The 9980-nt window shown below is 38.1% G+C and overlaps 1 protein-coding gene across 31 annotated transcripts in view; it reads left to right on the top strand.

Moving 5' to 3' along the window:
• HELZ (helicase with zinc finger) overlaps positions 1-9980 on the top strand; it is a 177060-nt gene that overhangs the window by 1257 nt on the left and 165823 nt on the right. For 8 of the 31 annotated variants that reach the window (XM_070560226.1, XM_070560214.1, XM_070560241.1 and 5 more), the window contains exons 2-3: positions 178-228; positions 4628-4684. The exons of 6 other annotated variants lie outside the window; for them this stretch is intronic. The gene's annotated coding sequence lies outside the window, so the exon portion shown is untranslated. Of the gene's footprint in view, positions 1-177; positions 229-1173; positions 1251-4627; positions 4685-9980 lie in introns of all 31 variants that reach the window. 17 more of the 31 variants (XM_070560217.1, XM_070560209.1, XM_070560233.1 and 14 more) reach the window with 4 other exon arrangements.

Genomic DNA, 9980 nt, shown 5'->3' with positions numbered 1-9980 from the left:
TTTTATTTTAAAGTAAAACAAACACACTCATTTACAAAGCTTCATACTGTACCATTTTGGTAACTTTTTCCACTTGAAATTTAGATGCCCCTACACTTCTGGCTGATAAAATGTTTGCTGCTGATCATGTCTATTACTGGGTTGTGTAGACACATTTTACTTTTCTATTTGCCTCAGGAATTGGATGAAGTAATTGATCACTAAAGAACTACAGTGCTGGTGAGATGTGTAAGTTGAGACTGCAGTTAAAAATGATTTACCTTTTTTCCTTCTTTATTTTAATTAATTCATAAGGGTGAGGCTGAAACTAAGTAGTTTGATGGGGCCATCTTTATTTTCCAAATATCTCTCTTAGTCAAATGGGTGTATAGGCAGGGCTAGATTTAGAAAGGAAAAATGTGTCAGATGTACCCAACTTTTCATTGGCTGCAACATACTCAGCGGTAGTGGAGCTTATGCAGAGCCAAATGTTATTTGCAGCTATCCTTGATCAGTATCTTCACCAGGGGTAATTATAGTTTGCCTATTTAAATTTCCTTGTGTAACTTTAATTGGATGTCTTAACTTTATCTGTGTTTTCGTGTCCATCACTTACTCTACATTGAGTGTTAGTGATTGCGTATGTGGATTCTGTGTGTCCACAGTTTGTGGGACTCTTGTAAAGTACACCCTTTCCATTGGAAATAATTGTTTTAGGTGAGTCAGCCATTCCTGCTTTCATTTTCTGAAAAATAGAGTAGTGTTTCTCTCTCTCATAGTTATTTTGAAATAAAAATGGTAGTGTTGAGTTTTGTTTAGCTTATTAGGGATAAGATTGGTTTGTCCTTATTCTCTGGTCACGTGGTGTGTGAGTTCAAAGTGTCGCTCTATTCTAATTTATAATGCTTTGGATTTAAAGGACATTATTGATACAGTGTTAGTGAACAGTTAATATTCTGTACTGGCGAGAAGGAGAGAACTTTGCTAATTTTACATTATTTACAAGCAATTTTCCAACTTTAAAAATATTTTACTACGGTTTATTGAGAAAATGTAAGTTATTATGGTGGATTGTTTTTTTGTTTTTCTTTAACACATCTGGGTAGGCTTTGGATTTTGAAATCCTCCCACAAACTTTTCATATCTATCACAACATCTGTTTAAGAAGAATAAGCTGTGCTTTATTTTTTTCAGATTGAGGCATAAAATTGACATTTTGCCCTTAAAAAAAAACCTGGGAAAGGAAGGTGGACATAAACCAAGATCCTTTTGTAAGTGCACACACCACATTTGCTTGTGTTTCAAACTCAGCAGTACTTGTATATATTACATAGATTTTTATTTTTATTCTTGGCAGAGCACATGTGGACTTTTAAATTTATTTGTTTTCAGTTTACAGATGGAGGCATATTCATGCCTTAGACTTCCCAATCTGAACCTTTTATCTTGTTTTTTGTTGTTATTGTTGTTGTTTTTTAAATTTACAGATTACTCTGTGGAAAGCAAGCAATGATCTGCTTTTTGGCCTATGGAGATGTTTGTTTGTAGTCTAAAATTGAATATTTAGAAATAGGTAATCTTGTGTGGCTAGTGTTGTTTGGCCTGAATTGTGTCAGGACATTTTCCACAATTTTCACACATTAGACCATGTGAAGTGTTAGTATTCACTTGAAAGTGAAGTTAGTGGTTGGCCACCAAACAAGCTGTTACACAAAGTATTCTAAATTGGGAAATACCATAGTATTGAAGGTTGTGGTGAAGTAGGAGTCTATGTCTTTGAGCTGAATAAAGACGTAGCTTTTTTAGTCTGTCCTTTTGGCTGGGAAGCTAGGACACTATTTTTAGGTAAGGCTGTAGTTTTTGGGAGTCAGTACCTCTCTATCAGCTGGTAAACTTGATTTTTGCAGTTGTTAGCAAGAAGTTTCATTTTCTAATACCATAAATATTCAACCTACGTTGTTTTAAAATCTGTATACATTTATGGACTGTCCATTGTTTTACCGGAGAGGGGAGTGGTGCCAAAACAGCAGGAGAAATCATTCCTGCTTGCAAAAGGCCTTGTGTAGTTTAAAAATATACAGCATATTTACGAAAGGCTAAGAATATTGCAGAGCGACCTACAAATAAGCAGACCAGATCTTATATATGCATTTTTGTTTTCTGTTTAAGAAGTAGGCTTGGTATTAATATTAAATGCAAATTAGTCTATAACTGTCTGTCAGACTATATTTAAGATCCAAATACAAGCCCAGGACAAGAAATAAGGTCCTTTGCCTGTTGTTTCAAATGCATAGATTTTGGGTCAAGTTTATTCAATTTATTGATAAACAAGAGAGGGGGAGGGGCTACTTAAAAAATTAGAAGCAAATTATTATGGTTGTTTATTTTCATAAGCTTACATACGTGCACATGCAAACATCATTTGATTTCTAAGTAATATCTTGAAATCTTTTCTAGGAGAGAACTGTGATACTGTGGAGACTGTGGCCATACCAGCTTACAGTTCATTTAAATTGATGGGTGTAGTCAGGGTTATTTCTGTAGCATTGGCTAAAGCAGCGTAAAAGGTAGTGGTCTGTCACTTCATGGGTGCCTGGATAATACTTTTGAATAATCCTGAATTTAATAGAGTTAATATTACTCTTTTAAAAATAATATTGTAGATGTAATGTGAAGACTTCTTAAAAAAATTTTTTTTTTAAAGATTGGCACCTGGGCTAACAACTGTTGCCAATCTTCTTTTTTTTTCCTGCTTTTTTCCTCCTTGACTACCCCCAGTACATAGTTGTATATTTTAGTTGTGTGTCCTTCTAGTTGTGGCATGTGGGATGCCGTCTCAGCATGGCCTGATGAGCGGTACCATGTCTGCACCTAGGATCTGAACCGGCAAAGCCGTGGGCCACTGAAGTGGAGTGCGCGAACTTAACCACTCGGCCATGGGGCTGGCCCCTTAATGAAGACTTTTAATTTATATATATGTAATACTTTTTTTAAGCTATTGATTGTCTAAAACAAATTGAAAGTTTTTCAACATACTATCAAATAGTCATACCAACTTGATTACTCGTGTAAATTGTACTGGGTCAGTTTCTCTAAGAGCAGGAAGTGGTTGGTAAAACCAGAGTTTGTATATTCTTCTTGCTTTTGAACCGAAAAGCCCCTGATTCATCATTAGGTTTTTTTTTTTTTTGAGGAAGATTAGCCCTGAGCTAACATCTGCTGCCAATCCTCCTCTTTTTGCTGAGAAGACTGGCCCTGAGCTAACAGCCATGCCCATCTTCCTCTACTTTATATCTGGGACGCCTACCACAGCATGGCTTGCCAAGCAGTGCCATATCCTCACCCGGGATCTGAACCGGTGAACTGTAGGCTGGCAAAGTGGAAGATGTGAACTTAAACACCGGGCCGGCCTCCATCATTAGGTTCTTAAAGAGCTCATGGCATATTTTTTGACTGAACCATTCTAAAGTGTGAATGCTTGTGATTTTTGTTATTTCTGTGCTGTATTTTAGGTGTTCTCGGCACATCTGAATTTGCCTTTTTGCTTTTTTTTGTGGAAATGCTCCTTGTGGTGAAAATATTCCTGTAAGGCAAGCTTCCTTTCAGTAGGCAATTTGTGTAACTAATATAGTTAAAAAAGTATTTATTTTTATGCAAAACTGATGTGTGCTATGGTAAACAAATTTGAGCAGTACTTAAGTGTATAAAGTAAAAAAGATTAAAAAAGAAAAAAAGCCTCTGTTCTCCTTCCTCTGTCTTTAGTTGTGCTCCCCTGAGCTGACCAGAGCAAACAGTGTAATTTGGCTTTTGGGAGCCCTCTTTTGCTGAGATCTAGCGGCGATAGTGAAAGCAGAGAGGTCAGGGAACGCATGGCCGTGGAACCAGTTTAGATGTTACACAGGGACTAGTCTGTTCTTATGCACTGTGATATTCAGTAATACTGATAGTCTTAAACTACCGTCAATTTAAGATAACTGTAATTGAACTGTTAGTGAAACACTCAAAGAGTTAATTCCATTGTCAGGTTGGTAAAGTTTTGATTTGTTGATCTTTTAAGGAAATAAATATTTGTGAATTGAATTCATATAACTTTAGCGCAGGGGGTAATGATAATAATTACCATCTGTGGAATTTTATGATCAGCTGCACAGTATATTTACAATAGGCTTTTTATAACTCATTATCTCTCCTTTATTTCTCGTAACAACTCTGAGATGGTTATTGTTATTTCTGTTTTGCAAAGGAGGAAATTTAGGCTAAATGTGGACTAACATAACGTCACAAGACTAGTAAGTAGTGGTGCTGGCATTCTGTCTTGGAAAGCCTGTGCTCTTTCCATTGTAGGGTTCTCTGCTACTTCTGTCTAGTCTAAGTGTCTTATTTTCCAGATGAGGAAATTTAGGCGTGGAGAAGTCAAGTGACTTACTCAAGGTCACACTGCTCAGTAGTAGCAACATTAAACCAAGCTTTTATCTCTGGACTCTTATCTCAGGACTCTTGGTCCTGGCTGGTTATGCTGCATTTTGTTGAACTGCTGTGGACCAAAAGACCATGTGCTGTGAATACTGGGTCCAAATGCTTCAGAACTGATATATCAGCAATGGCATTTTCTACTATGTATTTAAAAGCTTCCTTCTCTCTCTTTCAGAAATTATAAAGAGCTCTGATGGGCTATTTGGGTGATACCCAGTGCAGTGAACTGCAGGTGAGTAAGGTGTAGGAGAGCCTTATTTAGAAAACAACTTGGTAATGCCTGAGAAGGAGACGAGAGGGCCTTAATCTAGATGAGAGTCTTTCTGGCCAGAAAGGATGAGGTGGGCTGATGAGGGCAGTAGTGAAACAGTGGTAACTTGAAGATGCGGGTGCTGACTGAATTGGCTACTTCCAGAACAGACTTTATGATGATGAACATACTCTGAAGAGACTGCCTGCGCTTTGTCAGAGTTTGTTTGAAGAGAAGTGAGGGTAGGTTAATCTTCCACTTCTGCTCTGAATGAGTAACTGCACAGGGGCTCAACCATCTGCATGTGACTGGAACTGGAGAGGTCCTTCAGTTCTCGTGTCAACATGCTTGAGTATGTTGACCCTGTGCTCTGAGGAACTTGGTTTCATATTGAAGTGTTTGTTTTTGCTGTTATCTGCTATGTCTGTATTGTCATGAATGGCTGGGTATATCTGCATCTTTGAGGTTCTGGATACTGAGAACATATCAATAGCAACAAAAGGTTCAACTTTTTTCCTAATGGTTGTACTCCCTCAGTACAATGGTTGTATTAATCCTTCAAATTATTTGTCTTTTGCTGAAATGCCCTGCTAAGAGAGACAGTTTAATCTTGAGTATTTATCATTTCACAGTGATTAATCTTCTTGGTCCATTATAATGTCTTGGTCTTTCAGTATTAAACTTAGAAAATGGTGGTAGTACAGAAAAACAATTAGAAGACTGTTTTAACATTGTCCTTGTGGGGCATTGGTGCTAAAATTATTTTTTGATATATTTCCAATACTAGTCTTTTGTTAGAAATCACCAGCTCCAGAAAGTTTTAGCTGTTAATGAAATGACTTGCCATCCTGCCTTTTGGACTCTGGCTGGGTAAGATTTACAAGACACTGCCACCTACTTTTTACCCATCTGTTTTAACCTGGAGTTTTCTGTTCTTTGTAGTTAAAGTAACTTTTTGAAAAACATCCCTTTTAACTGTACCCGGGTCTCCCTGCCTCTAGTTCTTTGATGTGTCCTGAGTCCATGCTGCTTTTTAGCTTTGATACAGCCCACCACTGAGTCAGTAAGTTGGCCTTGAGAATCCCAGAGACTTTAATGTGACAAGACTATGTACCTTTAGGGTTTGTAATTGAACTTGGACTTGGCTGCTTGCTGATTGCTAAAGTAGTACATGGTTGAAGGGGTTCTTTGTTTCTTGAGCATATGCTTGTTTTGCAGGATTCATCCTCTGCAGGTTCATGGGGGTGATCAGAAGACCAGTTGATGTGGTTTGTTGGTGTTTGGAAAGCTGGGCTCCGGGGTTCTCATAAGTCATTGTAACAAGGAGTGCATGAGAGTTCTTAGTTAAGGCCAAAGTGAGCAGTAGAAGGGAGGGGTGGACCTCTTCTTGAGACTATATCAAACATGTATCCTGGAACCCCTCTGTTTCCTCAGTGTGGTGGAACTTTCTTAAATTATAAAGTCATTTAAGAATTGATATTAAATAAGTTGTTACATATTTGGGTTTTTACCCTAAAATAGTTGATTTTCTTTTTGGCATTCCATTTCAAAAAATATATATATTTTACTCATTTTTAATTATGATGCATATAATTTGAATTTTTTTCTGCTTATTAGATCATGAAACATTTCCATGTTATAGGTGTCACAATTTTAATTTATATGATTATATTTTGAAAGGCTGGAAAATATTTCATCAAGTCATACTTCCATAGTTTACATAAATCTTTTTGTTAGGTGTTTATGTTGTTGGCTGGTTTTTGGTTAATACTTTAACTTTCATTATTGTAGATATTATAGACTTTTTTTCTGATTATATCTCTAGGATAAATTTCTGAGTGTTAAATGGTACGAATGTTTTTATGGCTTTTGATACATATTGCCATACTGTTTTTCGAGAATGTTATACCAGTTCGTATTACTAACAGATATGTGGATGTACCTGTTTCAGCATAACTGGATAGAAATACATTTTTCCTTAAAAGTTTTTGCTCATTTAATAATGTCAAGTGGCACTTGGATTTCTTTTTCTACAATGTTGAATTTTACTCTTTGAATCTCTTCATGGTGAATCGTTTGTTCATATCCTTTACTATTTTATGCAATAAACTATTGATGTGGGCTTTGGAAGGTAAGGGAAGTATAACTGGCTAATAAACAGGTGACTATTAAAAAGATAATTAGAATCCATTCAGTAAAACTGTTCAAAGAGAGTCTAATCTGGGTGTTAGTTGATCTTGGGGACAGAGGTTGAAGGGGAAGGGGTGGATTATTCCAGTACTCAATTCAGCAAATATTTATTGGCAAACACTGTGTACCATCTGCTGTGTCTGAGTGCTTTTTAAGTTATCATGATGGTGCCTACCTGGTTGAAGGAGGAGGCTGCTTGCAACTGCTTGAGGTTTGACCAGTTGGGGATTCTGGCTGCAGAAGTCCCTTTGTGGATGCTTGGAGGGGATCGCTGTCTAGAACATCTTTAACTCATTCATGGCATACCACTGTGCTGTGGCACACTCTTTGGGAAGCTCTGTTCTGAGGGGTACAAAGGTAAATAAAACATCATTCCTACTGACAAGGAGCGAAGCATCTAGTAGGTAGAATAGGGGCACTAGAAAATAAAAGGATGGATAGGAATTTGATAGGCGCTGTAAAAGGGGATTGGACAAGGTGCTTAGGTGTTAAGTAGAGGAAGCAGTAACTGACCCCTTGGGGATATCAAGGAAGACTTCAACTGAAGAGGTGGCATTGAAATTGCACCAACGTGAAGATGAGAAGCAATGGAAAGAAGAGAGCATTTTGGAGGGAAGGATAGCTTGAACAAAGACTAAGGGGTCGTGTTGGAAATGAGGTGGGTGTCAGGAAACTGCATATCCAAATTGTTGGACCCTGGGATACATAAAGGAACATAGTGGAAGGCTATGTTCCATTGCCAGGAGGTCAGGACTGGGTTTTTTGGTCTTAAATGTAGACTAAGAATGTGTATGAGGGATTGGCAGTGACGAAAAACTAGAGGCAGGGATTTCAGTTGGATTCTTGGTAATAGTCCACGTGAGGGATGGTGAGGGCCTGAATTGAATCCTTGGCCTTGGGAATGAAAGGAAGTGATGGATTCAAGAGATATTTTGGAGGCTGAACAGAGAGATGTGGTGACTGATTACGTAGGAAGGGAAGGGAACAGTCAGTTTTATGTCTCAAGTCAGAGATGTTGTTGAGGTTTTTATGGTTGGGTGGCTGGCGGAATGGGACATGAGGAATAGGGCAGTCTGGAGGAAGAACATGTCTTAGGGGTTTAGAATAGAGAAAAGAGGAATTTGGTTTTGTCTCTTGAGTTTAAGGAGCTAGTAGAAAGCTGAAATCAGAATTTTAATCCTAGAAGGAACAGATGAGGAAGTTTGGCGCCCAGAGGAGTTAGAAGAATCAGTGAGGTCTCACAATTAGTTAAAGCAAAGACTGAAGCTTCCTGAATCCCAGTCTAGCACTCTCTTTCCTGCCTCAAACTGAGAAGTGCTGAAGGTTCTCAGCTGTGGTGTTTTCCTCATACCCAGGTGTGCTCAATAGAAAGTTGGCCATGGCAGAGTTTATGTTGGGAGTGAGGACTTTGTTTTTTAATTAAAATTTTTATTATGGAAACTTTCAGGTATACAGAAGTGGAAAGGAGAGTATAATCAATCCCACTGTACCCATTGTCCAACTTCAACAGTTACTGTTAATGTTGTTTCATCTGTTTCCTCTCTTCCCATCAATTATATTGAAACAAATGGGATAAAGTATTTTGGTGGCCTTAAACTTTGTGTATTTGCAGGTAAGGAGAATTGAACAGTTTAGGGTATGTTCCGTGCTTTCTGGGTGGGGTCTAGAGTGAACAGAAGTGGGATTAACTTCAGAATTCTTGTGCTGCCTCAGACTGTGTGTTTTTGGGCAAATCCCTTAAGTCTTCTGAGTTTGTGTTTGTCCATGACATGGAGATGATAATATCAGCTTCACAGAATCACTTGAGATGAGGTATGTAAAAACCTTCTATGAACTCTAAACTTTGCAGCTAAAGTATTATGCAGATTTTAGTTGTCAGTAATAACAGAAAGGTAGTGCTGTTCCTTTGGGCTTCTGTGTTGCTGGCATGAAGTCTATATTATTCAGTAACCTGGGTCTTCAATACTGAACAAAACAGACAAGATCGCAGCTCTGTGGAGCTCATGTTTTAGATAAGGAGGATAATAGTAAGCTACTACTTTTATAGTGATTAGTGTGAGCCAGGCACCGTTCTAAGTGCATTCACATTTAATCTATTTCATTCTATTCATTCTTGCAACAGTCCTGTGAGGTAGATAGTGTTGTTATCTCCATTTTGCAGATTTGGAGATCAAGGCAAATTTTTATGCAGATTGTCTCAGGTCAGAAATACCAGGATTCAAATTCAGGCAGATGTGACTTCAAGCCTATACTCCTAACCCCAGTGCCATAGAACATCTTTAACTTGTTCCTGGCATACTAGTGTTTGATACAAGTAAAAAAGTCAGGCCCAGGTTAAAATGATTTCTAAACAAATAAATGTTCTCATAAAAAAAACACCAAAAACAAATGACAAAAATGGCAGTAGTTCTCTGTGGATGGAGGCATATTAGTATTACTTAACAGAAAACTACTTTTGCTCTTAACTTTCTGTAGGCTTCACCAACTTCTTGGTTTCTTTAGATACAAATGGCCTCCTCAGTGGAAGGAAGTTATTTTTCTGCTGGCACTTGGGCAGGATCTCTTATTGAATGAATCTCCTTCTTGCTTATAATTCTGCTTTTCCTTTTCCCTACTCCCCTCTTTCCTTATCTTGGGAGAATTTCCTTCTCTGACCTCTCCTACTCTTTGTTCTTTCTTTTTCTCACAGCTGCGCTATCCTTTTCCAGTCTCATCTACTGCCCATGTCCTGAGGATTCCCTTCCTTCTGCCTTTGCTTTCTCTTCCCTAGCCTGCCTTTGCCGGCCATTTTGGACCTTACCCTGTGCCTTGGCTTTTCTAAGTTTGTTTAGTGGGACTAATTTCAGGACCAGTTTCCCACCTCTGGCTCTGGCTCTGGCTCTGCTCTGCCAGCTCTCGGTCCTCCTTCATGGCAGGGCATATTGGGAAATGGGCAATGAGCATTCCTTAAGTTTGCATCTGGATTAGGACATGGGCCTTACTGCTTATAATTAGGGTATGATGGCTTGTAAACTTGTTATTTTATTAAAATTTTGGTGAAACATATATAACATAAAAATTTCCATTTTATGGAAATGTAAATTTGGCA

This window comes from Equus przewalskii, chromosome 10 (genome assembly GCF_037783145.1).
Source record: "Equus przewalskii isolate Varuska chromosome 10, EquPr2, whole genome shotgun sequence".
Taxonomy (NCBI): Eukaryota; Metazoa; Chordata; class Mammalia; order Perissodactyla; family Equidae; genus Equus; species Equus przewalskii.
The sequence above is the reverse complement of the archived record's forward strand: the minus strand, read 5'-3'. Positions and strand labels throughout refer to the sequence as shown.